The sequence below is a fragment of the Acipenser ruthenus genome, unplaced genomic scaffold (assembly GCF_902713425.1).
Source record: "Acipenser ruthenus unplaced genomic scaffold, fAciRut3.2 maternal haplotype, whole genome shotgun sequence".
Classification (NCBI taxonomy): domain Eukaryota; kingdom Metazoa; phylum Chordata; class Actinopteri; order Acipenseriformes; family Acipenseridae; genus Acipenser; species Acipenser ruthenus.
The window spans coordinates 190,838-218,798 of NW_026707521.1; the positions used below are offsets into that span (position 1 = coordinate 190,838).

At 42.2% G+C, this 27,961-nt stretch overlaps 14 non-coding genes across 14 annotated transcripts; 5 read left to right on the forward strand and 9 right to left on the reverse strand.

The window, feature by feature from the left end:
• Positions 1–2,098: 2,098 nt before the first annotated feature.
• On the forward strand, positions 2,099–2,170 carry trnaw-cca (transfer RNA tryptophan (anticodon CCA)). Its single transcript has one exon. It is a non-coding gene; the product is annotated as a tRNA-Trp (tRNA).
• A 5,226-nt stretch (positions 2,171–7,396) lies between these two features.
• On the reverse strand, positions 7,397–7,612 carry LOC131727578 (small nucleolar RNA U3). Its single transcript, XR_009322207.1, has one exon. It is a non-coding gene; the product is annotated as a small nucleolar RNA U3 (small nucleolar RNA).
• Positions 7,613–9,788: 2,176 nt separating this feature from the next.
• On the forward strand, positions 9,789–9,871 carry trnas-aga (transfer RNA serine (anticodon AGA)). Its single transcript has one exon. It is a non-coding gene; the product is annotated as a tRNA-Ser (tRNA).
• Positions 9,872–10,037: 166 nt separating this feature from the next.
• trnai-aau (transfer RNA isoleucine (anticodon AAU)) lies at positions 10,038–10,111 on the reverse strand. The gene has a single exon. It is a non-coding gene; the product is annotated as a tRNA-Ile (tRNA).
• Positions 10,112–10,409: 298 nt separating this feature from the next.
• Positions 10,410–10,491, reverse strand: trnal-cag (transfer RNA leucine (anticodon CAG)). Its single transcript has one exon. It is a non-coding gene; the product is annotated as a tRNA-Leu (tRNA).
• A 679-nt stretch (positions 10,492–11,170) lies between these two features.
• LOC131727566 (small nucleolar RNA U3) lies at positions 11,171–11,386 on the reverse strand. The gene has a single exon (XR_009322199.1). It is a non-coding gene; the product is annotated as a small nucleolar RNA U3 (small nucleolar RNA).
• Positions 11,387–14,165: 2,779 nt separating this feature from the next.
• On the forward strand, positions 14,166–14,247 carry trnas-uga (transfer RNA serine (anticodon UGA)). Its single transcript has one exon. It is a non-coding gene; the product is annotated as a tRNA-Ser (tRNA).
• Positions 14,248–14,417: 170 nt separating this feature from the next.
• trnai-aau (transfer RNA isoleucine (anticodon AAU)) lies at positions 14,418–14,491 on the reverse strand. Its single transcript has one exon. It is a non-coding gene; the product is annotated as a tRNA-Ile (tRNA).
• Positions 14,492–14,786: 295 nt separating this feature from the next.
• Positions 14,787–14,868, reverse strand: trnal-cag (transfer RNA leucine (anticodon CAG)). Its single transcript has one exon. It is a non-coding gene; the product is annotated as a tRNA-Leu (tRNA).
• Positions 14,869–19,728: 4,860 nt separating this feature from the next.
• Positions 19,729–19,800, reverse strand: trnaw-cca (transfer RNA tryptophan (anticodon CCA)). The gene has a single exon. It is a non-coding gene; the product is annotated as a tRNA-Trp (tRNA).
• Positions 19,801–20,238: 438 nt separating this feature from the next.
• Positions 20,239–20,310, reverse strand: trnae-uuc (transfer RNA glutamic acid (anticodon UUC)). The gene has a single exon. It is a non-coding gene; the product is annotated as a tRNA-Glu (tRNA).
• Positions 20,311–22,486: 2,176 nt separating this feature from the next.
• On the reverse strand, positions 22,487–22,560 carry trnan-guu (transfer RNA asparagine (anticodon GUU)). The gene has a single exon. It is a non-coding gene; the product is annotated as a tRNA-Asn (tRNA).
• Positions 22,561–23,488: 928 nt separating this feature from the next.
• Positions 23,489–23,560, forward strand: trnae-uuc (transfer RNA glutamic acid (anticodon UUC)). The gene has a single exon. It is a non-coding gene; the product is annotated as a tRNA-Glu (tRNA).
• A 3,589-nt stretch (positions 23,561–27,149) lies between these two features.
• On the forward strand, positions 27,150–27,223 carry trnan-guu (transfer RNA asparagine (anticodon GUU)). The gene has a single exon. It is a non-coding gene; the product is annotated as a tRNA-Asn (tRNA).
• The last annotated feature ends 738 nt before the right edge of the window (positions 27,224–27,961 follow it).

A 27,961-nucleotide genomic window follows, 5' to 3' on the forward strand; every position in this document is an offset into this window, starting at 1 on the left:
AAGTATCAGCATCGGCATTACCATGTGTAGAATTAAAAACAGCAGAATTATTATATATATATATATATATATAAGTTGGGAATTAACAATATAATAAACTTTAGGTTAACGCAGGACTTATTATTACTATAACTGGAAAAATGTAAGCAGTATATTTCAGTTCATTTGTGTTTAATTCTATATGTAGCATTTTGGCCGTTTAGAGACTCTAGATTTCGGGGGTAGACGGGAAGTTAGTGAGGAAGAAGAAGGTGACGTCAGACACTAGTTAACGAGAAGCTCATTCACTCTCGTAATACTGTGAGTTTGAAATAAATAGCCACGGGTTAGGCAGAAACAGTAAACAACAAGAAACCATCATCTTCCTTACCGAAGCCTGTCTACATGAGGAGTTTGTGAGTGTAGTTTGTTTACTAAATAATTATATATATATATATATATATATATATATATATATATATATATATATATATATATATATATATTTACATACGCTGTAAGCGAACGAGAGATAAACAAGCGGCCATGTTCTCGGTTTCAAGTCTGCCCTGCTAAATCTACACGACTGCTGTATCAAGAAGAAAAATAAATAAACTTACCTCTCTGAGATTTGACTGTATATATTGTGCCTGATAATTATTCCAAAGACCACGCTACAGAGATTTGGTGGCAGCGGATGGAGATGTTTTATCCTCTTGTTTTTATTGCCGAGCAGTAAAAAAAAAAAAAAAAAAAAAAAAAAACTACCGCGTTTGACATTGCCGCCCGTGCGCTATGAAAAAGAGAAAAAAACTACCGCGTTTAACATTGCCGCCCGTGCGCTTTGAAAAAGAGAAAAAATAAACTACCGCGTTTAACATTGCCGCCCGTGCGATTTGAAGAAAAAAAAAAAAAGAGATTGAGACTTGCTTGTCAGCAATGGCGGAAGAAGATACTGGGATCTCACCATTACCATTTAAAACAGAACTGCCTCCATGTTTTACAGGAGAAAACAATGAAGGCTTCAGTCAGTGGATAAGGAGGTTTGAAGTAGGATGTGAGACTGCGACTAGTATGAGACCTGAACTCTTAGTTAAAATATTACCATCAAGACTTGCAGGCCCAGCTTTTAGATATTGGGATAGTCTTTCAGACCAGGTTAAATTAGATTATGAAGCTGCTAAACGCCACCTACAAAATGTATTCACACAAGATCAATATTTGCAGACTTTTAAAACATTTCTCAATGCAAGACCACGCAAAGCAGGTGAACAACTTGAAGTTTATGCAGCAGAGCTCCGCACACTTGTACTGCATGCCTTCCCAGGATATGGCAGGGAAGCTATAAATGGAGAAGTATTTCGTAGATTCCTTGCTGGACTTGAGCCAACACTTCAGATGAAAGTACAAGAATTTGGAGCTGATACAATTGAAGATGCAATTCGTGTTGCCATCCAGTGTGAAAGGGCACAGCGGGCACTGAACATCATTAACCCTTTATGTACTAATCCTGCAATACCAGCTGTGACACCAATGGCCATTCAAACTCCATCCTCAGTGACCCCAGTTGCTCTCAGTGTCCAGGGCATAGAGAGAGGAGCTGAATATCGTGACTTAATGCAGAAAGTGGATCATCTAACAAATGAAGTAGCAATGCTAAGGATGAATGTGGAAACTACCCGACACCAGAGGAGCCATTATGATAACAGAGATCCAAGAGGCTCTGAAACGCCATACCACAGATATCCAACTGCTTCATACGCATCAAGTTCTCCTCACACTCATGACCACACAAGGGGTGCTAGACCACATTCGCCAGCTCGTGATGAGAGAGCACACCGCTATGAGCCAGACTTCTACAGATCACATCAGGACTATCAACCAACATACCGAACTGATCAGAGAGGGAGATCACAGGAGCGTGCTTACAAGACCTACAGGGAATGCAGCCCTTCTCGTTACTCCACCTATAGGGAAAGGCCCCCATATGCATCAAGGTCTTATGAGCAACAGTGCAGTTCCAGCCCCTGCTGTTGTCATCATATCAGCATCGGCATTACAATGTGTTTGGCATGCTTGCTGTGCACTAGCATTGCATAACAGGCCTGTAGTATGCCGGGACTTCGTGGCGCAACGGTAGCGCGTCTGACTCCAGATCAGAAGGTTGCGTGTTCAAATCACGTCGATGTCAAAGCCTTCTTTATTTCTATTCCGCACTATTTCGTTTTTTGACGTGTTTGGATTTGAATGTTTCTGTGCATTTGTCACGGGACACTCTTTTGGGGTTTAAATTCAAACAGTAGCCAACTACGCCACCTAGTTCCTAAATATATGGGGCACTAGGACCCTAGCAACACTAAAACACAACACAGGTTCGTAATTATGACCAGTTGGAACTCAGAACAGATCGACCATGACAAGAAAGGCAGACAGTTGTACCATTTCGCAATAAACAATGTTTATTATCCTTATAAAATCATTAAAATATGATAATACCATTTCGGTAGTACCAGGGGTTACCAAAAATAAAAATAAAAAAACACAAGGCACACACCAATTTACTAGTGCACAAAGTATCAAAAGAAAATAATAAAAGCACCCACTACTTTGCTAGGGTGCAAAAGTATACAAAAGAAATAATTTTCAGGCCAAAGTCACAATAGACACCACTGGATCCTCATCAACCGCTCCAGGAAAAGGTGCAGCTAGTGACCCCCCCACACTGGTGCCAAGCTCCTCCCTGGATGTGGCAGGCACCCCCCTGGAGACAAAAAAAAAGCAACAGCACTGAGTGACTCACAATTATGCAGTATACAAAACACCCCAACAGAGATTAAAATATATTTCTTTATAGTTAACTATACCAATCCATATATTTAAAGAGCACAACCTATAGCCACAGGTAATTTAAAATGCAACACCCCAAAATGCCACTCTCTATCATAGATATTTATATCAATAGAACAGGTGCAAGAACCATAAATTACAAGTTACAGGCAAATACCAAATATTGGGTTTATCTCCTTTTAAAAACACAGGTATCACTATAGCAGAGAAAATATAAAGGTGCACTAGGGTCCCTAAACAGCAAGCGGGTCATAAACCCTATTAGGCAATGTACTAATCATTAAAAGTGGTCTGGCTACTTCCCTTTTAAACTGCACTCTTTTAGTCCTGAATCCACTCTCCAGTACAGCCTGCTTGTTCTACTAATACATTTAGTCCTGAAAATTCCTCTTGGATCCCAGCCTCTGTTCTCCACGTCTCTGCTCTCTCAGGAACTCCTGTGGCTCTTGCAGCGCTCTTCTGCCGTCTCTCTGGTTCTCTGGCTCTCTTCTGTGGCACACTCCCTGTCTCTCGCAGTTCTCTCCGTTGCCTCTATCTCTGCTCTTTTATATCCATCAAACTCCTCCCTTAACTATCCAGAGCGAATCAATTGGCAAGACCCATTAACAGTATTTGTACAAACTACATTTCCCAGCATCATTGCGGAAATTGCTTAAAACCTCCCACTGGAAGTGACATCACTCGCTCTCAGCTCCTTCCCAGCCTAGCGCCGTCCCACACCAAGACACAAGGTAAGACCAAATTTAATATAATAAAAACGTGTACATACTGTCATAAAAAAATATATATATATAATACATACAATTCACTCCAAATAAAGCAAAATCAAACTTAAATACCAAACCAATAGAACATTTTATAAAACGTGCTCAAAACAACTCTCAAGTAACTCGTGCAGTCTTACTGTGTGTACCTCTGGCAGCTGCAAAAACGATTAACAAACATTCAATCATATCGTAAAAATCTTCCAAAAACATTTATATATTATAAACGTGGTTGTATTTTGCAATCAAATGGTTCCTAAACTTTCATTTCCTTTAATATACAACTAATACAGAAATCTTATAAGGTGCTTTAAGATACCTAGAATAAAAGTGCACACAAACAAAAAAATAAGTTATAAACATTAAGTCACCCTGTGACACAGTGATGGCTCAGAACTTTGATGATGGAGAGCATGTTATTGCCTTCTCATCCCGAATCCTCAGTAGTGCTGAAAAGAACTATTCCACTTCAGAGAAGGAGTGTTTGGCAATCGTTTGGGCTGTGGAGAAATGGCGTTATTTCTTGGAAGGAATACAATTATTATTATTATTTATTTCTTAGCAGATCCCTTATCCAGGGCGACTTACAATCATAAGCAAATACATTTCAAGTGTTACAGTACAAGTAATACAATAAGAGCAAGATAAATACAATGACTTTGGTTCAAGCAAGTTCAAGTGTGACAAAATACAATTCAATAATACAGCAGATAACAGTGACAGTGATAGTTATGTCAAGGTATGATTAAATACAAAATACTACAGATTAAACACTTGGCAGATTACAGTATTCTGAAGTACAGGATTAAATGCAGTAAAATAGGGGGCAGATAAGAGCAAATAAAGCGCATTTAAGGGAGGTTGATAGTGTCCCAGAGGAAAAACAGAGGAGTTCTACAGGTGCTGTCTGAAGAGGTGAGTCTTAAGGAGGCGCCGGAATGTGGTCAGGGACTGGGTGGTCCTGACATCTGTAGGTAGGTCATTCCACCACTGCGGAGCGAGGGTGGAGAAGGAGCGGGCTCTGGAGGCAGGGGAGCGTAGAGGAGGTAGAGCCAGTCCTCTAGTGCAGGAGGAGCGGAGAAGTTGAGTGGGGTTGTAGGGAGAGATGAGGGTCTGGAGGTAGCTGGGTGCAGTCTGGTCAATTTGAAGTTGTAACCGACCATGCAGCTCTAGCCTGGGCCTTCAATTGTCCAAAGACATCCTCCCGGCTCACTAGATGGACACTCAGACTTCAACAATTTGACTTCACTGTGCTGTATCGTAAAGGATGTCTCAATACCATTCCTGATGCTTTATCGAAGGTTCCAGTATCTGGACCATCCACTATTGCAGTCTACTCCAGCAATTCACAGAGCTTCAGCTTGGATTTGCCTGTTTTGTTTGACGAAATTGCGGCCGCTCAGTCAAGGGATAAGAACATCCAGGAGATCCTCGGTTCATTAACATCTTCCAACACCACCACCAAACCTGACCGCATCACCTATGTGGAACACCAGGGAGTTGTATATAGGCGGGTACCAATCAAAGGCGATGAATTCAAGTTTCAGCTTGTGGTCCCCTCTGAGTTAACATCAACTTTCTTACAGTACTATAACAACAATCCACTAAGGGGACATCTGGGCAGGCTAAAGACACTTTTCAGAATGCTGGAGGTGGCCTGGTGGCCAGAGATTCGCAAGGAAACTTGGAGACATACTAAGGAATGCCAGACCTGTCAGCAGTATAAGGCATCGAAAACAAAACCTGCAGGTATGTTACAATCCAGCACTGTTACCGAACTGAGAGAAATGCTTAGAATCGACCTGATGGGCCCATTTCCCTGCAGTAAGAGCGGTAACACCATACTTGTGGTAGTTGTGGATTATTACTCAAAATGGGTTGAGTTTTTTCCATTATGAGATGGCAAGACTCCCCGGATTATTAACATCCTGATTAGGGACATCTTTACTCGATGGGGCACACCACGCTATTTGGTGTCTGACAGAGGGAGCCAGTTCACCAGTCAACTCCTGAAAGGTATCTTTAAGACATGGGGAGTTGTGAACAAGCTCACTACAGCATACCACCTGCAAATCAACCTCACAGAACTTATAAACCGCACGGTGAAGACAATGATCGCCTATTATGTGGGGAATAACAATGAAGAATGGGATAAGTGGATTTGCTGATTCCGATTCACCATCAATTCTGCTCGCCAGGAATCCACAGGATTTAGTCCCACTTAACGGGCATTGGGGCAAAGATTAAAAGGGCCATTGGATCGGCTTTGTAATGTAGCTCCCCAGCAAGAGTCGTTAAGACAAAACTTACTTGAAAGGCAACAGCAGTTAGTTCATCAGGTGGTTAGTAATGTAGATAAGGCTCAGACTAGGCAGGCCAAGTAAGTACTCCAAATCACCCTCCTCAAATGTTACATATTTACGTTTGGTCTGGGTTAGGTCACACCCTTTATCTGAAGCTGCTTCTAAGTTTTCAGCTAAGCTTGCGCCAAATGGACTGGTCCATTTACAGTAATGAAGCGACTTGGACCGGTTAATTATCGAGTGCAGTTTGGTGATCAGATGTGTGACACCTTAAATGTAGTTAACTTAAAACCCTATTTTGGTTTTAAACAAAGTTGTGCCTCTTGTTTGGGGGGGGGGGGGAATATGTGACACCGACCACATATAATGCGGTAAGAAACTCCCCATCTGCAACTTAATTGATTGCAGTTAGTCTGGCCAGACACTTTAATCCGAAATGTAATTATCTCAAAGTGGTCACAAACTTGTTCAATTAGGAATTATAAAAAAGTGGGTATACAACTTTAAGAGGGGTAGTATAAAAGCACAGGTCTATCTATCAAGGTGGGTGTTTTTTTTCTACTTTGTGACCTCCTGCTGCCTCTGCACCTGTGCTCCTGATTGAATTTTCTAAGAAGCCTATGTACTCTGTAATTGCTGGATAAAGCGACATGTGGATACAAAATTATGCCATTGGCAGGAAATGATCTGAAAGCTAAAAGAGGATCCGCATCAGCAAAGTGGTGAGACCATTCCTTTTTACCAATTTTCATTGCTGGATTTGTTTACTTTGTTACTTTGTTTTGTTGTGTGTATTGGATTATGTTTTTGTTTGCTTCTTACCTGGAGCTGGACTTCTCAAGGACTTTGGGCCCAACAATATATCTATTTATATCTCTCTCTGTCTGTCCTGTGCTTGTTTTTCATAACACATTGTTTTGCTCGATTGAGTGTGTGGATATGGGTACATGTAGATATATATCCGCTGAGATGCATTAAAGAATAGTTTGTTTAGAACCATGGATTCAGGTTTTTTATGTCCGTTGGTTTGGTTAAGACTTTCTTTAAGATTACTCTTAATAATCTTATTTCTTTCTAAAGATACTTAGATTGGCCTTAGTCTTTCAAACAAAACCTTTACAAGGTGAAGCACAGGTCATCACTTGTGAGATACTGTACTCCTTTTTTTTTTTTTTTTTTTCTTTGTATAGCTTGTAAAATTCTTAGTTTCAAACGCATTATCACAGGCGGCACAATTACGACATGGAAAAAATCCAGTATATTTGTCCAGTACACCGAGATCTCTCGAACATTAAAATGAGTCAGCCCTTAAAAAAATACTGTCCGTGTTCATTTCTGTGTATAGACAATGTCATAATACCTGTCATGTAAGCCTATTGGTATCAAACCGATCACAATTAATGTGATCAGTGTTTTCAGTCAGATTGATAGTTTTAATCAATCGTCGAAAAAGCAGCAGTGCTTTGCAGCTGTAGTTCGTCTTGCGTACCTTTTGGTAAGATACCCACTCAGAACGTGTCTGCTTCCTCCAGCCCCCTAAGGAACACTGGAGGGGTCATCAATAACAGGGAGCAGTTGGCCAAAAAACAACACTCGCTGTCTCCTTCACGCTCAAAAACGAACACTCTCACTCTTCCTCGTGGATAGCGAGTCCAAACACTTTAAAAACGCATTTCGCTGGTAAATCACTATAGAAATGATCCCTGAAAGTATTGTTTTATGGGCAAGTGGCTGACCGTCTCCCTCCAACTCTGAGTGGCACCGGTAGCTGTGCCGCTGACAAATAAACAGGAGCTTTCATATAATGCAATTGCTGTTGCCCAGTGAGGTGTTACAACAACATTTCAAACTCATTCCAAACTGCAGGCGGTTAAAAGCTTAATTGGGTTCAAATTTCTCGTATGATTTAAAAAGTAGGAGCCAGTTGCCTCATTTGCATTGTCTGCCTTCCTCCTTTGCACTGTGAAGTCTATCAAATTTGTGCTTAAAATCTGAATACGATTCCCATTTGAATCGTATATATTTGGTTTCCATTTTAGCAATATGCATACACACTGTTCTGTCGAGCTCCCAGGGTGTTATCCAATAAAACACCATAATCGGTTAGCACGTTCGGCTGTTAATCGAAAGGCTGGTGTTTCAAGCCCACGCAGGGATGATGCTTTTTGCATTTCTTAATCGCATTAGAAAATGGCACTATAATACGTTTTTATTTCCCCCAATTACACTGAAGAAAAAATGTGCTGTTTTTTTTAAATTCAAAAAATTAATTTAAAAAAAAAAACCCTAGTCGTGCTGTTTGCAAAAACCCGGTATCGAAGCAGGGACCGTTACAGTCTAACGCTCGCCTAACTGAGCTATTTTAGCTTGATGCGATTTTTCTATCGAGACAGCATTCTTTTCCTCAATCGCCTTTTTGTCAAGCCAGTAAACCTGCATGTAATGAGAAACGTTCAACAGTTCAGAAACACCACAATAGAATCCAATGCCTTTGCAAATGTGTTTCCAAACTGTTAGTTTTTCTCCCAAATGCGGTTTCTCAAAAAATGGTTTTGCCTACTTTTTAGTATTATTATTACTTTTTCTAGAGTAAGACCAAAAGGCAAACATCCAGGAAATAGTTAAACACTGCTACAGCGCTTGAACTGTCTCAACAAACGTTTAGCTCTAAAACGTGTACATTAAAAATCTATTAACATCTTTAACACAATCATCTGTTTTAAAATAGCAGTTAATCCACATGGTGATCAATAAAGTGAATGCTAGCTTTGTTCACATATTGGCAAGATGTTTTCACGATTCACGCATATTCTGAACAAGCACACTAGAATATGGTAATGAAAGGACAGGAAAATAACTGCTTTATTGGCTCTGGTCTTGTAGAGTCACCTTGATTACTGTCCATAAGAAAGTGGCATTAATCAAAAACCTAGTTATGTAAGGTTCCCAATGCGCAAATACGCAGCATATTTAAACTTCTTCACAATCTTAAATCTTCCCACATGAATGTCAAATACGTACTGACAAGTACGGTCCTTTCCCAATGTAACACTCTGCTGTGTTTGAACACCAACGATGGCTTGGAGATGTATTAAACCACGATACTATTGACCCACTTTCTTTATTACTACCAAATGTGCGTTTTGTGTCAGCCCTTGTGGCCTAATGGATAAGGCACTGGCTTTCTAAGCCATGGATTGTGGTTTCGAGTCACATCTGGGGTGTGATTTTGTTATAGGAGGCTGTGTGGTCCAGTGGTTAAAGATAAAGGGCTTGTAAACAGGAGGTCCCCCGGTTCAAATCCCACCTCAGCCACTGATTCATTGTGTAACCCTGAGCAAGTCCCTTAACCTCCTTGTGCTCCGTTTTTCGGGTGAGATGTAAATGTAAGTGACTCTACAGCTGATGCATAGTTCACACACCCTAGTCTCTGTAATTTGCCAAGGATAAAGGCGTCTGCTAAATAAATAATAATAATAAAATGAACATAATTATGGTAAGTTTTATTGGCATGTGATATTTTGTAGATCTTGTTATCTGCTTAGTCCGCTCACGCTAGCCAGAACGTGCTCGAGTGCTCTGGCAGCAGCCATGAAGCAAGTCAGTTTTTCAGTTGAAATAAATATCTACTTTGTTTTTGTGGATGGGGGTGTTTTGAAAAGATCAGTTAAATAGCTACGTATTTTGAAATAAAGATGTATTCATTATTATGAACGCTAACAGAAAGTATATTGTATTTACTTTTCCCACGTGTGCTTGCCTTGTACAAATCTGACAGAGTTTCAACAAAGGCATTTGACTTGGGTTCATTAGTTAGCCTATACTGCCATCTACAGCATTACTGCGGGTTGCGTTTACTTCTTTTGGATATTTTCACAACTAACCGTGCGAGCATGTAGTCGTGGCCGAGTGGTTAAGGCGCTGGACTAGAAATCCATTGGGGTTTCCCCCGCGCAGGTTTGAATCTTGCCGACTATGTAAGCTTTGTTTTTAATTGTACGTGTTCATTGTCAATACATGTTTAAAGCTCAGGAAGTCTGAAATATTACTGGTTGTACTTCATATCGCTTCGGTTCATTTTGTTAAAGAATGTTCATTTTGGCACCATTACAAATGCTGTGGTTTCTTTAAAGAAGGAACGCCGTGGCCCGTACGGGGATCGAACCCGCGACCTTGGCGTTATTAGCACCACGCTCTAACCAACTGAGCTAACCGGCCACACACTCGAAACTTGATACTAGAACCCGAGGAAAATAAGTCCTGCGGACATTATGATTGTTCTACCAAGATGTTCTCATGTTAAACTGAACAATAACACAATCAAAGTATTGGAAAGGCATAATTAGAGGCCTCGTCATAATGAGGCAGTTTAACAGTGTGAAGGATGTGGTGAGGTGCAGGCTTGCGGTGACTTTCTCTCATTTAACGACCTTGTGATTTGAATACTAACAAGAAATACAAATCAAATTACCAAGCATTCGGTGGACGTTTTAAGAAATAAATAAACAAACAGATTTGTCAGAAGTGGGATTCGAACCCACGCCTCCAGAGAGACTGCGACCTGAACGCAGCGCCTTAGACCGCTCGGCCATCCTGACTTACACCGACGAATTTGCACAACACTGCAGTACACTGCTGAACCTCCAATGTCTGACGCTACAGTAAATCACCTGGTGTGTGCGTGAACTTATTCTTTATCTGTTTATATTAAGGAGGGCGACCTGTTTCGTCGCATTCTATATGGGATCACAAGGGCACTCCTCTTACAGACAGAAAATATACGGCAAACAGAGCGATCGCTTCACGGTTAGAAACAAATCAGAACAGTCTGTTAGCAAATTAACTTCATGAAAAAACCACACAGGCATTACATAAATGTTACAGATATGTTTTGTAGACACAAAAGTTGTAACATAATTGAGTACATTTGTAAACAATCCGCCAGTAACAGACATTATCTCACATTATCTCTAGTTTCAAACGCATTATCACAGGCGGCACAATTACGACATGGAAAAAATCCAGTATATTTGTCCAGTACACGTAGATCTCTCGAACATTAAAATGAGTCAGCCCTTAAAAAAACACTGTCCGTGTTCATTTCTGTGTATATGACATTGTCTATACACAATACCTGTCATGTAAGCCTATTGGTATCAAACCGATCACAATTAATGTGATCCGTGTTTTCAGTCAGACTGATAGTTTTAATCAAACATCGAAAAAGCAGCAGTGCTTTGCAACTGTAGTTCGTCTTGCGCACCTTTTGGTAAGATACCCACTCAGAACGTGTCCGCTTCCTCCAGCCCCCTAAGGAACACTGGAGCGGTCATCAATAACAGGGAGCAGTTGGCCAAAAAACAACACTCGCTGTCTCCTTCACGCTCAAAAACAAACACTCTCACTCTTCCTCGTGAATAGCGAGTCCAAACACTTTATAAACGCATTTCGCTGGCAAATCACTATAGAAATGATCCCTGAAAGTATTGTTTTATGGGCAAGTGGCCGACCGTCTCCCTCCAACTCTGAGTGGCACCGGTAGCTGTGCCGCTGACAAATTAACAGGAGCTTTCATATAATGCAATTGCTGTTGCCCAGTGAGGTGTTACAACAACATTTCAAACTCATTCCAAACTGCAGGCGGTTAAAAGCTTAATTGGGTTCAAATTTCTCGTATGATTTAAAATGTAGGAGCCAGTTGCCTCATTTGCATTGTCTGCCTTCCTCCTTTGCACTGTGAAGTCTATCAAATTTGTGCTTAAAATCTGAATACGATTCCCATTTGAATCGTATATATTTGGTTTCCATTTTAGCTCTATGCATACACACTGTTCTGTTGAGCTCCCAGGGTGTTATCTAATAAAACACGATAATCGGTTAGCACGTTCGGCTGTTAATCAAAATTGTGGTGTTTCAAGCCCACGCAGAGATGATGCTTTTTGCATTTCTTTATCGCATTAGAAAATGGCACTATAATACGTTTTTATTTCCTCCAATTACACTGAAGAAAAAATGTGCTGTTATTTTTTTAATTAAAAAAATTAATTAAAAAAAAACCCTAGTCGTGCTGTTTGCAAAAACCCGGTATCGAAGCAGGGACAGTTACAGTCTAACTCTGAGCTATTTCAGCTTGACACGATTTTTCTATCGAGACAGCATTCTTTTCGTCAATCGCCTTTTTGTCAAGCCAGTAAACCTGCATGTAATGAGAAACGTTCAACAGTTCGGAAACACCACAATAGAATCCAATGCCTTTGCAAATGTGTTTCCAAACTGTTAGTTTTTCTCCAAATGCGGTTTCTCAAAACATGGTTTTGCCTACTTTTTGGTATTATTATTACTTTTTCTAGAGTAAGACCAAAGGCAAACATCCAGGAAATAGTTAAACACTGCTACAGCGCTTGAACTGTCTCAACAAACGTTTAGCTCTAAACGTGTACATTAAAAATCTATTAACATCTTTAACACAATCATCTGTTTTCCAATAGCGGTTAATCCACATGGTGATCTATAAAGTGAATGCTGGCTTTGTTCACATATTAGCAAGATGTTTTCACGATTCCCGCATATTCTGAACAAGCACACTAGAATATAGTAATGAAATGACAGGAAAATAACTGCTTTATTGGCTCTGGTCTTGTATCGTCACCATGATTACTGTCCGTAAGAAAGTGGCATTAATCAAAAAACCTAATTATGTAAGGTTCCCAATGCGCAAATACGCAGCATATTTAAACTTCTTCACAATCTTAAATCTTCCCACATGTCAAATACGTACTGACAAGTACGGCCCTTTCCCAATGTAACACTCTGCTGTGTTTGAACACCAACGATGGCTTGGATATGATGTATTAAACCACGATACTATTGTCCCCACTTTCTTTATTACTACCAAATGTGCTTTTCGTGTCAGCCCTTGTGGCCTAATGGATAAGGCACTGGCTTTCTAAGCCATGGATTGTGGTTTCGAGTCCCATCTGGGGTGTGATTTTGTTATAGGAGGCTGTGTGGTCCAGTGCTTAAAGATAAAGGGCTTGTAACCAGGAGGTCCCCCGGTACAAATCCCACCTCAGCCACTGACTCATTGTGTGACCCTGAGCAAGTCACTTAACCTCCTTGTGCTCCGTTTTTCGGGTGAGATGTAAATGTAAGTGACTCTACAGCTGATGCATAGTTCACACACCCTAGTCTCTGTAAGTCGCCACGGATAAAGGCGTCTGCTAAATAAATAATAATAAAATGAACATAATTATGGTAAGTTTTATTGGCATGTGATATTTTGTAGATCTTGTTATCTGCTTAGTCCGCTCACGCTAGCCAGAACGTTCTCGAGTGATCTGGCAGCAGCAATGAAGCAAGTCAGTTTTTCAGTTGAAATAAATAACTACTTTGTTTTTGTGGATGGGGGAGTTTTGAAAAGATCAGTGTGGCAAAGCGCCCCGCCCCTGTGTTCATTTGTGTTATGTGTATGTATGTATGCGTGCGTATGTTAATGTTGGTGTATAGATTGGTACACGGGATATAAACGGGTCTGTGTTTCACGTGTGTTTAAAGTGTAGATTTGTATTTAGGCACGAGGAGAGCACAAATCACTTCACGTGCTGGTTAAATGTAATATGTGAGCACGGGGTTGCACAGAATTAATTCACGTGCTGGGATTCAAGTGAATAATTAATTAGTAATTGAATCCCAGCACAATAGTATATATAGACGCACATTTCTTGCACTCAGGGTTAGGTGTTCGGTGAGTGGAGAACGGGAGAGAGAGGAGAAACTAAAAAGTGAATAATAAGAAAGAAAGAACGTAAATATTGCTTTACTCACCGTGTTTGTTCGTCCCTGTTTGTTAGTGTGTGGTCGTTTTTGTTTGTCTCTTTATTTTGGCGCAAGTGCCGTGTCCAGTGTTTTTGTGTTTCAAACCTTTTATTTTCTGTTAATAAACGCTGAGTGCAGCCATTGCACTCAGCTCATCACCATCACCGTCTCTGTCTGTATATTCCTCTCTGGTCTGACGCCACCCACTGGCCGTCTTTGTGACAATCAGTTAAATAGCTACGTATTTTGAAATAAAGATGTATTCATTATTATGAACGCTAACAGAAATTATATTGTATTTACTTTTCCCACGTGTGCTTGCCTTGTACAAATCTGACAGAGTTTCAACAAAGGCTTTTGACTTCGGTTCATTAGTTAGCCTTTACTGCCATCTACAGCATTACTGCGGGAGCCATTTACTTCTTTTGGATATTTTCACAACTAACCGTGCGAGCATGTAGTCGTGGCCGAGTGGTTAAGGCGATGGATTTGAAATCAATTGGGGTTTCCCTGCGCAGGTTTGAATCCTGCTGACTACGTAAGCTTTGTTTTTAATTGATTGTATGTGTTCATTGTTAATACATGTTTAAAGCTCAGGAAGTCTGAAATATTACTGGTTGTAGTTCATATCGCTTCGGTTCCTTTTGTTAAAGAATGTTCATTTTGGCACCATTACAAATGCTGTGGTTTCTTTAAAGAAGAAAAGCCATGGCCCGTACGAGGATCGAACCCGCGACCTTGGCGTTATTAGCACCACACTCTAACCAACTGAGCTAACCGGCCACACGCTCAAAGCTTGTTACTAGAAGCCGAGGAAAATAAGTCCTGCGGACATTATGATTGTTCTACTAAGATGTTATGTTAAACTGAACAATAACACATTCAAAGTATTGGAAAGGCATAATTAGAGGCCTCGTCATAATGAGGCAATTTAACAGTGTGAAGGATGTGGTGAGGTGCAGGCTTGCGGTGACTTTCTCTCATTTAACGACCTTGTGATTTGAATACTAACAAGAAAAACAAATCAAATTACCAAGCATTCGGTGGACGTTTTAAGAAATAAATAAATGAACAGATTTGTCAGAAGTGGGATTCGAACCCACGCCTCCAGAGAGACTGCGACCTGAACGCAGCGCCTTAGACCGCTCGGCCATCCTGACTTACACCGACGACTTTGCACAACACTGCAGTACACTGCTAAACCTCCAATGTCTGACGCTACAGTAAATCACCTGGTGTGTGCGTGAACTTATTCTTTATCTGTTTATATTAAGGAGGGCGACCTGTTTCGTCGCATTCTATATGGGATCACAAGGACACTCCTCTTACAGACAGAAAATATACGACAAACAGAGCGATCGCTTCACGGTTAGAAACAAATCAGAACAGTCTGTTAGCAAATTAACTTCATGAAAAAACCACACAGGCATTACATAAATGTTACAGATATGTTTTGTAGACACAAAAGTTGTAACATAATTGAGTACATTTGTAAACTATCCGCCAGTAACAGACATTATCTCACATTATCTCTAGTTTCAAACGCATTATCACAGGCGGCACAATTACGACATGGAAAAAATCCAGTATATTTGTCCAGTACACGTAGATCTCTCGAACATTAAAATGAGTCAGCCCTTAAAAAAACACAATCCGTGTTCATTTCTGTGTATATGACATTGTCTATACCCAATACCTGTCATGTAAGCCTATTGGTATCAACCGACCCGTTCCAGACTGCTCCCCAACCTTGGTTGGAAGCATCGGTCGTAATAACCTCCCTTCGGAAGATGGGACCCAAGCGTATGCCCTGGCGGATGTTCGACGGAACTTTCCACCAGCGCAGTGCTTCCCAGCAGGCTCGGGATACCCTCAACCTGCGGTGTTTGTCTCTCCGCGGATGCAACGCGAAGGCATTGAACCAGGCCTGCAGAGGTCTCTGGTGTAGTAAGCTCAAAGGAAGGGCTTGCGAGGCGGCAGCCATCAACCCCAGCATGCGCTGACACAGCTCCATGCTGACTGTTTCTCTCAACCTGAATAGGGAGAGACACCGCTCCAGTGAGGCAAATCTTTGTGTCGACAGGGTCGCTTCCATGGACACAGAGTCCAGATGCAGACCCAAAAATTCGGTCTGTTGGCTCGGCACGAGGCAGCTCTTTTCTGAATTGACCTTCAGACCTAGCCGCTGAAGATGGTCTGTAACCATCACTGTGTGCTGTGCCAACTGCTCCTTTGACTGCGCGCAGATGAGCCAGTCGTCCAGATAGTTCAGCAGTCGGACGCCTTGAGTCCGCAAGAGGGCTAAAATGGCATCCATACACTTTGAAAAGGTTCGAGGAGCTAGAGACAGGCCGAATGGCAGGACACAAAACTCGTAGACCCTGCTCTGAAATGCGAATCGTAGGTACTTCCTGTGACCCGGACAGATGGGAACGTGAAAGTATGCATCTGTGAGGTCTACGGTGGTAAACCAGTCGCCTTGCCGGACGGACTGGACAATGTGCCTGTGCGTAAGCATCTTGAACGACAACACCCGTAGGTATTTGTTCAGTAGTCGCAGATCTAAAATAGGGCGGAGACCGCCGTCCTTTTTTGGCACTAGGAAGTACTTGGAGTAGAACCCCTGGTCGGTCAGAGCAGGGTCTACTAGTTGAATGGCATTCTTCTTGAGCAATGCCTGTATTTCTGCATTTAGAGCTGAGGACTGAACCGAGTCCTTCACTGCAGTTAAACCGGAATTGAAGGGTGTACCCGGTGAGTATAGTTTTGCGCACCCAAATGTCGTTTGTGCATTGTTGCCAGAACAGGAGCTGTGGAACAGTGTAGGGGTGGGTTAACGGCTGCCGGGGTTTCTCAGGGCTGCTTAGGCTGCGCTCGCTCACGAGGGGCCTGGCCAGAGCCACGAGGACGTGGTCTGCTACCTCCTCTAGGGTGCTACCCTCCGCGCTGCGGTCTTGCAAACGCGGGTTGGCTGCGTGCTGAAACCCCCAAAGGGGTGGTTTTACTGCCCTGTGGGTGCGCTTGCTGCTGTGCCATTGGCGCTCCTGCGCCATTGGCGCTCCTGCGGCCGCCTTGGCTGGAGGGGCTTGCTTGGCCACATCTTAGCCAACTGCTGCGACGCGTCACACGCCTTGACGGAGCGTTGCAGCATCTCCTCCACCGCTGGGCCAAACGTGTGCCCCGGGGATATAGGAGCATCTAGCAATGGGGCCTGATCAGGCTCCTGTACCCTGGCCTGTGAGAGCCAGAGCTGCCTCCTTGCCACCACAAGGGAAGCAATGCTCCTGCCCTGTGCTTGCGCATTCAGCTGAGCCAGCTTAACCAAAAGCTGTGCAACTGCACCCAGCTTGGTTCTAAGTCCGAGGGATGGGGACTCAGGCAGATCGCGAATCAGCGCCGCCTGGTAGACTGTCAGGAGGCTGGCCACGTTAGACAGCCTAACTGCCTCTGTAGCCGCGGCATAACCCTTTTTCAGGTGGGCCTCCGTAGTCCTACACTGCCTGTTAGGGCAGGAAGGGTCCTTATCCAGCCCCGATAATTTCGGCGCCTTTACTAGCGCGGCAAACGCGGCGCCCACTGGTGGAAAAGACGCTAACCCAGCTTCGCTTGCCCCGTGCATGGTGAAAGCCGAAGCCTTGCGAGAAGTCGCAGGGGCGGAGGCCGGGGCTCCCCAGGTGGACTGCACCTCCTTAATAAAATCCGGGAATGCCGGGAGCATCCTGGACTGAAGGGGCGGAGCCGATGGTAACTCAAATAGAGAGCGTCGTGTTGGCTCTAAAGCAGGCCAGTTCACGCCTAAGTGACGGGCTGCCCTCTCCACCACTGACCAGATAGGGTCATTAGTATCCACTGTCGCGTCAAACGCCGAGGTGCGCGCGTCGAACGCCGAAGCGTCAGACACCAAGCGTCGAGCACCTGAAGTGCGTGCGTCGAGCGCTGCCGCGTCAAGCGCCGCCGCGTCAAGCGCCGAGGTGCATGCGTCGAGCGTCGAGGGTGCGTGCGTCGAGCACCGAGCGCCGAAGCGTCGAGCATCGAGGTGCGTGCGTCGAGGGTGCGTGCGTCGAGGCGCCAAGCGCCGAGCACCGAGCATCGAGCGCCTAAGCGTCGAGCGTCGAGCACCGAAGCACGGAGCACCGAGGTGCGTGCGTCGAGGCGCCAAGCGTCGAGCACCGAGCGTCGAGCACCGATGGAACGTGCACCGAGCGTCAAGCACCGAGCGTCGAGCACCGAGCCCCAAGTGCAGAAGCACTAAGCACCAAGCGCAGAAGCGCTGCACAAAGTGCCGAAGCGCTGCACCAAGCGCACAAGCGCTGACACCAAAAGCGCCGGAGCACGAGCGCCGGTGCGCGAGTACCGAGCGTGGAACGCTAGCACAGACGCCTAAGCGTCAGCTGACCCGCCAAGCGGAGACGCTAAGTGCTGGTACGTCATCTGATGCTGTACAATACCTACCTGATGGTGCTGGGGATTTTGCCCGTTGGTGGTTGTCTTCCTCTGTATAGTGAAGGGACGCTGCAGAAGAGGGTGTAGTACAATACCACGTGGCGGGAACGCGCCGCGGTGGGGAGGAACACTGCAGAGCAGACTACACGCACACACACGGTCTAGCCTAAGCTAGACCAAGGATGCAAACTGCACGTGGGCCAAGGCCAACGCAACACGCGTCCGAACAACAATATATATATACACAATATATATAACAAAATATATATATATACACACAATAAATTACAAAAAACCCACACAATAATAATTATAAGAACAGAGGAAAGATGGAGAGACCACGAAGAAACGTGATGCAAAAGCAAAGCGAGAAAGATATATATAGAAAAAAAAAACAATATATATCTAATAATAATAGTAACAATAATAATAATAATAATAATAATAATAATAATAATAATAATAATAATAGTAACAATAATAATAAAACACTGAAATAAACTCAGAGAAGGGGAAAAAACAGCTTCTCAAGCCTAAGCTTATGGAGTACAATCAGTGTACAGCTCTAAGTCCTACCGCTACTGAGGCTGAAGGCAAAAGAGGAAGTGACTCTCCGCGCGCTGCGTATAGTAAGCTCCCAGGGGGGCGGGCTTACACGGCAGCTCGCGCAGAGGCCTATCGGCTGCTTTGACATAAAGCTCAGCCAATCCCTACTGCCTGACGGCAATGTCAACGTAATCCTTCAGTTCTAATGTCCCACCCCATTAAACTAACATAATTATCATTAATATTTAAAATATAATTTACATGCAGTACTATTCAAGGGGAAAATATCACAACCGCTAAAGGAAGAAGGTTTTGTCTTACTTAGTTTGGTCGGAGAACCTGCACGTGATCTGCATCTTGAAACAGCCAATTCAGATCAAGTTCGCTGTCGATGCTACATACGCCTTCAAAACCACAAACGTCCAGGTTTAACTTTCCAAAATCCGTGGAGTAGTATACCACAAAAAAAACCTCTCAAACCCCTTTCTTTCTTTCTTTCTTTCTTTCTTTCTTTCTTTCTTTCTTTCTTGAGCGGCGCTTAACCCAGCGCTCCCGTTTCACATCGCCACTTCTCCTCCCATTTCTCCTATACCTTTATTTCCCCTCCTAACAAGCAACTAATTTACTTGATTAATTAAAATTATCAAGACAATACAAAACAGGTGACAGACATTACAGGCCTGCAGTGAAAGGAGCGAACAACAAAAAAAAACAAACATAGACGAAGGGCGGAAGCAGTGCTGGGTGTATAAATAGAAAAGAAGGAGAGATTGACATGCAAGCTACCTAACGGGATTGCCCATACCGCTCTGGTCACGCCCTTTTTACCTGACCAAACACAGCAGCGCAAGATAATGGCAGAGAGACTGGAACTTGATTGAAACTGAACTGCCCCACCCCAGGAAGTAATTTGTTTGTCGCTTTATAATCAATATGTTGTGTATGCTAAATTGTATAAATAAATGTCCGGAGACATTCAAATCCAAACACATTAAAAAATGAAACATAGTGGAATAGAAATAAAGAGGCTTTGACCTCGACGTGATTTGAACACGCAACCTTCTGATCTGGAGTCAGACGCGCTACCGTTGCGCCACGAAGTCCTGGCGTAGTGCACACTTGTTATGCAATCCGAGAGTGCACAGCGTGACATGACAGAATGCAATAATGTGTTAATTTACCCCAAAAAAGAAACATAAATAAATGTGTAGGTATTTATTTGTGAATAAACTATCTTGCTTCTATGATGGGACCGGAGACCTTACATCCGCATTCTAATGCTCGTCCCACCCCAGAGAGACTTTGTCTTGACCAGGGATTAATATAATTTAAAAACAAACTGTGATGGTTCCACGCAATGTGAATGTGAATAGAGTCAAATACATTTGCATCATTCTGTATATATATATATATATATATATATATATATATATATATATATATATAATATATATATTTCGAGTAACTATAGCTTCATTATCACATTGAAGACACATTACACATGACCACAGTTCTGTAACAAAATGACAATAACAAGAACGTTCTCATACCGGGAGTCGAACCCGGGCCGCCTGGGTGAAAACCAGGAATCCTAACCGCTAGATCATATGGGAAGCTGAGGAACAAAGTCATGGACATGCAACAGTAGCTAGTATACAGTACAATGATTGGTAAAAACACAAGAACCGATATTTCATTATAAACACGTTACAAATGAAAGCAAACTTCAAGCCATTTATTTTTATTCTCAATTAACACAAAATCTTTAATGGCTAATTAATAAATAAATAAATAAATAAATAAATAAATAATCTCCCTTTGTGCTTCTCGGAAGACATACGATGGACGGCGCACTGCAGTTTTTCAGTCTGGGGAATATTACAAATTAGGAGACTGTTCTTTAAAATACACATGTAGGGCGGGCGTCTCTGTTACAAAGAATTGTCACACTTTGTATTTATCTCCATAATGCGTTGGGACTAAATACGGAGATACATTAAAACTATTTGGAGAATGCGGGCATCGATCCCGCTACTTCTCGCATGCTAAGCGAGCGCTCTACCATTTGAGCTAATTCCCCTCGAATTGTGTCAGCGATTCTCATAGGCTACATCGCAGCTTGATATGAGCAATTCAGATTGTCCAATGTAGTCTGCCATTTGAAAATTCAAAACATTTTTTTTTAATTAAATAGCAAATATATCGACGAGAGGCATGTTTTCAATTTCTTCAAAAAGTAGTCTCAGCTCGTTGATTCAGTCGCTTTAAAATCCACCTCTGTGTCCCGATGCAGCAGTGCTGTGTGCTGTGGCTCGAGCTTGTTTGACGAGGCAGGCAATGCAAAAATGCCAAAACTTGCTTTTGTATCACATGACAAACTTAAGGTATGCCTTAACGACTTGGCTTTCTCAAGTTAGTTTGTATTGTTAATGTAACACCTCGTTGTTGCCCAGTCATTGTATCATATGAAGAAGAGCTTGCCAGTTGGGGGCGACGGTCTGCTAATAAAAGTTAAGACTATATTTGCAAGGATAATTTCTAGATTGAAACTCTTTTGAAGGGATTGGTCTCGGTATCCACCAGGAGGAGTGGGAGTGTTTTCTTCTCAGCACCGAGCTGACAATAAGTTCAGTTGTTTAAATCATGAAGCAAATTTCAAATGGATCACTGCTAATGTTAAAACAATTTAAGAACACTTTAAACAGTAATGTGATTTGCACTACGCAGGACTAGATTGAGCTTAAATAAAGACATTACATTTGAAAATAACTTGTGCTTACCCCCACTTACAAGGAAAGTGTCAAACTTTGTATTCGTCCTCATAACGTGTTAGAAAATGTAAACAGCAGTTGGAGAATGCCGAAGTCGATCATCCTAGCATGTTAAACGAGGGCATTTCTCATGTAAGCTACTTCCACTAATAGATCGTTTATACTGTTCTCAATGGTCCGCATCCCAGCCTGAGACCAGGATCCAGTGGTAGACGGAGATGTTATTCAAAGTAATATGTTATTTGGAATATTAAAACAATCAAGTTAAATAACACATATTTGGACACAAAATATTTTTCAGTGACGTTAACAAGTAGTCTGTTTACAACAAAATGCAATCTGTGTTAGGAACACTATTTTAGTCAGATTTAAAATGGAAATTAAACTGGTATTGAGTGCTGAGAAGAGTGTGGTATCAGCTGTTGATTTCCTTGAAACAATCTTTTATAGTAAAATGAACACATTTATTCCTTTTAAAAATAAGTAAAATTGAACTGTCAGAAGTGGGATTTGAACCCACATCTCCACTCGGAGACCAGAACACACAATTCTTTGGAAAGACAGAGTTCTTGTAGATGCCTGTAGATGCCAGGCATTCCGGTTCAGATGTGAAATTCTGTGTCATACAAAAAATCATTTCAAGATCGCGGTGGTGGCGATCAAAAACTATTACAATGTGAATCAAAAAGGATCTTCTATCTCCATAAATAAATTATAGCGCTTTGAGATTATATATGTTACTAGCGGATTGTTTAGAAATGTACTTAATTATATTAAAGCTGTTCTAAAAAAGAATGTTATCTCGAAAATTGAGTCTTGTCAAGCCGAAATAGCGTTAGACTGAAAATCTAAAGGTCCCTGGTTTGATCCCAGGTTTCGGCAAACAGCAAGAATTTTTTTGTTTTGTATTATTTTGAACTTTAAAAACAGAGCACATTTTTTTCTTCAGTGTAATTGGAAGAAATAACAACGTATCAGAGTGCCATTTTCTAATGTGATTAAGAAATGCAAAAAGCATCGTCCCTGGGTGGGCTTGAACCACCAACCTTTCGGATAACAGCCGAACGCGCTAACCGATTGCGCCACAGAGACCAACCTGTCAAACTACAAAAACTAACTTGCTGCAGCACTCTAGCAAAAGCAAGGACTTTGTAAAGAATTGTGTGTGTTGGATTCCAAATGGAGGCGTGGGTGCAAATCTCACTTTTCTGACAGTTGACTTTTACTTATTTTTAAAATGAATAAATGTGTTCATTTTATTATAAAAGATTTTCAAGGAAATCAACAGCTGATACCAAACTCTTGTCAGCACTCAATACCATTTTAATTTCTGCCTCGTCAAACAAGCTCGAGCCACAGCACACAGTGCTGCTGCATCGGGACACAGAGGTGGATTTTAAAGCGACTGAATCAACGAGCTGAGACTACTTTTTGAAGAAATTGAAAACACCTCTAGTCGAAATATTTGCTATTTAGTTAATCCATTTATTTTTTGAATTTGCAAATGGCAGACTATATTGCCAAAAATCTGACAATCTGAATTGCTCATATCAAGCTGCGATGTAGCCTATGAGAATCACTGGCATAATTCGAGGGGAATTAGCTCAAATGGTAGAGCGCTCGCTTAGCATGCGAGAAGTAGCGGGATCAATGCCCGCATTCTCCAAATAGTTTTAATATATCTGCGTAATTAGTCCCAACGCATTATGGAGATACATACAGTGTGACAATTCTTTGTAACAGAGTCGCCCGCCCTACATGTGTATTTTAAAGCACAGTCTGCTAATTTGTAATATTCCCGCAGACTGAAAAACTGCAGTGCGCCCTCCACCGTATGCCTTCCGAGAAGCACAAAGGGAGATTTTTTATATTTTTTAGCAATTGAAGAGTTTGTGTTAATTGACAATAAATATAAATGGCTTGAAGTTTGCTTTAATTTGTGTTTGTAATGAGTGTTTTTTTACCATCATTGTACTGTATACTAGCTACTGTTGCATGTCCAGGAGTTTGTTAATCAGCTTCCCATATGGTCTAGCGGTTAGGATTCCTGGTTTTCACCCAGGTGGCCCGGGTTCGACTCCCGGTATGGAAACGTCTTTGTTAATGTCATTTTGTTACAGAACTGTGGTCATGTGTAATGTATTTTCATTATGATGATAAACCTACAGTTACTTGAAATTATATATATATATATATATATATACACAGAATGATGCAATGTATTTGACTCTATTCACATCATCTCACATTTCACTGGTTGCCTACGAGGGCTTGAGAGGGGTGACGTAAAAGTGAGAGAGAAAGAGCAAAGTTTAAACACATAACATACAACAATCTGACACTCGCTCCCGACGGGTCAGGCAGCATCCTCTGGCTGCTGGGCATTTAGTGGAAGAGACAGGAAGGGGACCGACAGGACAAAAAGAACAGATCCTTCGCAACTCAGTGCGGCATCCTCAGGCAGCTAAGCTGTCAGCTGGGCAGCGTGGAGAGCTTAGGAAAAGTGTCTCGGGTCCGTTTAGGAGAGACGAAAACAGAGAACCCCCTCCGTTTAGGACAGACGGAAACAGAGAAACGATGGAATGCTGTCAGTAGTGTGCAGTGGCCTGCTATAGAGAGCAGAGAGCTGCTGAATGCAGTGGAAATTGGTATTTGAGAGTTAAGGCGTTTAAGATGATGTCGGAGATGGGGCTGCCTTTGGGCAGAGATAAAGAATGCATAGATCTGAGGCCGCTGCAGAACCTGAGAGGATGGGAATGCGTTGCTCGGAGGCTGCTGCAAAACCTATTGATTTGATCAGGAGCAGTCTAAGAGTGTATTGTCTATTGCGGTGTAAATGTTGATAATCGTAGGACATAGTTTCCGTATGTGCCTGGAAGCTCAAATTGAATGAAATGGACATTGAAAGTTGTATTAAGTGCCTTGATGAAGTTTGGGTGCAAATGAGGAAGTGCAAATCCGGGAGCAAGAAGGTTGCAGGAATGGCCTGATGCAAGGAAGCTGGAAAATTAATGTGACGGTGGATTCTTAACATCTCAGAAAGCTGATAAGCATGGCATCATGACCAGATCCTCGAAGGGAGGGGTTTTGATTTGAAATAATCAAGTTAATATATGAAGCAAAAGAGGTTGAGGCAGGACGGGACTGAGAATCCCTCGGAAAGACAACGAACTGCAGGAATTGTTAGAAAGTTTGGAGTGTGCGAGATTCGCAGCGATAGCAAATCAGTTTAAATTATGTAGTTTGTGGTGTTATGCTGCCATCTCGAGGTTGCGATTGGAATTGAAACTATTGGCTTCAGTGAAGCAGGGTAGCATATATTTGGTTATTGCGATTAAAATCCTTGTCTATGTATAAAACGTTTGCTTTAGAACAGTTAGTGATGATATAAGTAAGTTAACGTAGGTCTAAAAGAGGAGCCTGCAGTATTTAGATATCATAATTCGGCGAGTTGAAGCTCTCATGTTGCAAAAGCGCAGCAGCAGGAGCCAGAATATTGCAGTAGTGAGGCACAGGCTCGCATTGCCTGTTAAAGCTGCCTGGTCGCCATGGCAACTTACCACTCCCAGGAGTCACTCGATGAGGCGTTGCCGTGGTAACCATGGTCTGTGAGGCGCCTGTGTGAAAGAGTTGCAGTGCAGCGGTGACGTCGGAACAGTCTTTCTGATGAAAACGCAGAGCAAGCTGAGAATGACGCTGCGCTTTGAACGGTGCAGACTGAGCAGGTAGGAAAATAGCAGATACTATCTCGCGAGCGCTGAGCAGAGAAATGGCCTGCAGTGAAAGAAACGAACAAAAAACCAACACAGACAAGGAAGCGGAAATAGTGCTGGGTTAAAGTAGAAAAAGAGAGAGAGATAGACAGGAGGGGCAGCCAATAACATACGTGGAGCAGCGCTGGCCCTGCCCTAAAAAATGACGAGGCGAGCGCTGCATTGTGTGATTGGCTGGAAATACTAAATGAGGCTGAACTGGGATCAGCTTCCACCCGGAAGAGATCGCGGACGTTACCGGGCAGGACGCCACGGAGGGAAGGAAAGACTGACTAAAGAAAAGGATTTAGGATAAGAAAAAAGCAGCGCAAAGCGGGAGAGAGCCCTCTACGGCATCCCCCGAATTACACCTAAAGGCTATCATTTAAGTACATTTCTAAACAATCCTCTAGTAACATATATAATCTCAAAGCGCTATAATTTATTTCAGCTCTTATGAAAGACAAGTATCCTTGCGCATTATATCATCCTTGATTGCGAAATGTAACATTAATTAATTGCCTTCAGTTAATATTTTAGAAAAACTACTTTGCTAACAGAAGAAAAACAAGCTAGCAGAGGATGGTTTCGATCCATCGACCTCTGGGTTATGGGCCCAGCACGCTTCCGCTGCGCCACTCTGCTACAGCTGTCTCATGACTGAATTACCAAGCAGCAGAAAAAAAAAAAAACTGAACTCATCGTTTTAACCAGTCTCACGGCAGTGGCCGGGCCAAACCATGGAAACGTTGCAAATCAGAGATGATCCGTTTTCTTTTCTCCCAAAAAAGGTATGCAAAGTATGCAACTTTGATCACAGGCAGTTTTATCGCCCAGTTTCGGCGGTCAATTCCAACATTCAGTCTCTAAAGCATCTTAAATCGTGGAAAGCACTCTTTGTTTAAAATTACACAGAAGACTTATTTTGTTCGACCAGGCTTACAATTAGATATTTTCTTGTTTTTAAGTAGAGTTTGTGAAGCGCATATGGGGCGCTATAGGATACCGAGACCAATCCCTTCAAAACATGTTTCACTCTAGAAATGATCCTTGAAAATATAGTCTTAACTTTTATTTGCAGACCGTCACCCCCAGCTGGCAAGCTCTACTTCATATGAAACAATGACTGGGCAACAACGAGGTGTTCCATTAACAATACAAACTAACTTGAGACAGCCAAGTCGTTAAAGCATACCTTAAGTTTGTCATGTGATACAAAAGCAAGTTTTGGCATTTTTGCATTGCCTGCCTCGTCAAACAAGCTCGAGCCACAACACACTGCGCTGCTGCATCGGGACACAGAGGTGGATTTTAAAGCGACTGAATCAACGAGCTGAGACTACTTTTTGAAGAAATTGAAAGCATACCTCTCGTCGAAATATTTGCCTTTTATTTTATTTATTTATTTTTTGAATTTGCAATTGGCAGACTAGTCAATCTGAATTGCTCGTATCAAGCTGCGATGTAGCCTATGAGAATCACATGCTCAATTCAAGGGGAATTAGCTCAAATGGTAGAGCGCTCGCTTAGCATGCAAGAAGTAGCGGGATCGATGCCCGCGTTCTCCAAATAGTTTTAATGTTTCTGCGTATTTAGTCCCAACGCATTATGGAGATAAATACAAAGTGTGACAATTCTTTGTAACAGAGACGCCCACCCTACATGTGTATTTTAAAGCATAGTCTGCTGATTTGTAATATTCCCCAGACTGAAAAACTGCAGTGCGCCCTCCATCGTATGCCTTCCGAGAAGCACAAAGGGAGATTTTTTAAATATTTTTTAGCAATTAAAGAGTTTGTGTTATTTGGGAATAAATATAAATGGCTTGAAGTTTGCTTGCATTGGTTTGCATACATGTAATTGAGATTAGACTTTCGTCCAGTGTTGCTTTCTTCTTAGATGTGGTCTCAGTTTTGGCTGAGCAGGATGGTCTCTGTGGCGCAATCGGTTAGCGCGTTCGGCTGTTAACCGAAAGGTTGGTGGTTCAAGCCCACCCAGGGACGATGCTTTTTGCATTTCTTAATCACATTAGAAAATGGCACTCTGATACGTTGTTATTTCTTCCGATTACACTGAAGAAAAAAATGTGCTCTGTTTTTTAGTTCAAAATAATACAAAACAAAAATATTCTTGCTGTTTGCCGAAACCCGGGATCAAACCAGGAACCTTTAGCTCTTCAGTCTAACGCTCTCACAGCTGAGCTATTTCAGCTTGACAAGGCTAATTTTTTCGAGTTAACATTCTTTTTTTAGAACAGTTGTAATATAATTAGGTACATTTCTAAACAATCCGCTAGTAACATATAATCTCAAAGCGCTATAATTTATTTCAGCTCTTATGATGGACAAGTATCCTTGCGCATTATATCATCCTTGATTGCGAAATGTAATATTAATTAATTGCCTTCAGTTAATATTTTAGAAAAAAACTACTTTGCTAACAGAAGAAAAACAAGCTAGCAGAGGATGGTTTCGATCCATCGACCTCTGGGTTATGGGCCCAGCACGCTTCCGCTGCGCCACTCTGCTACAGCTGTCTCATGAATGAATTACCAAGCAGCAGAAAAAAAAAAACTGAACTCATCGTTTTAACCAGCCACACGGCAGCGGCCGGGCCAAACCATGGAAACGTTGCAAATCAGAGATGATCCGTTTTCTTTTCTACCAAATACGGTATGAAAAGTATGCAACTTTTTTGCCCACTTTGATCACAGGCAGTTTTATCGCCCAGTTTCGGCTGCC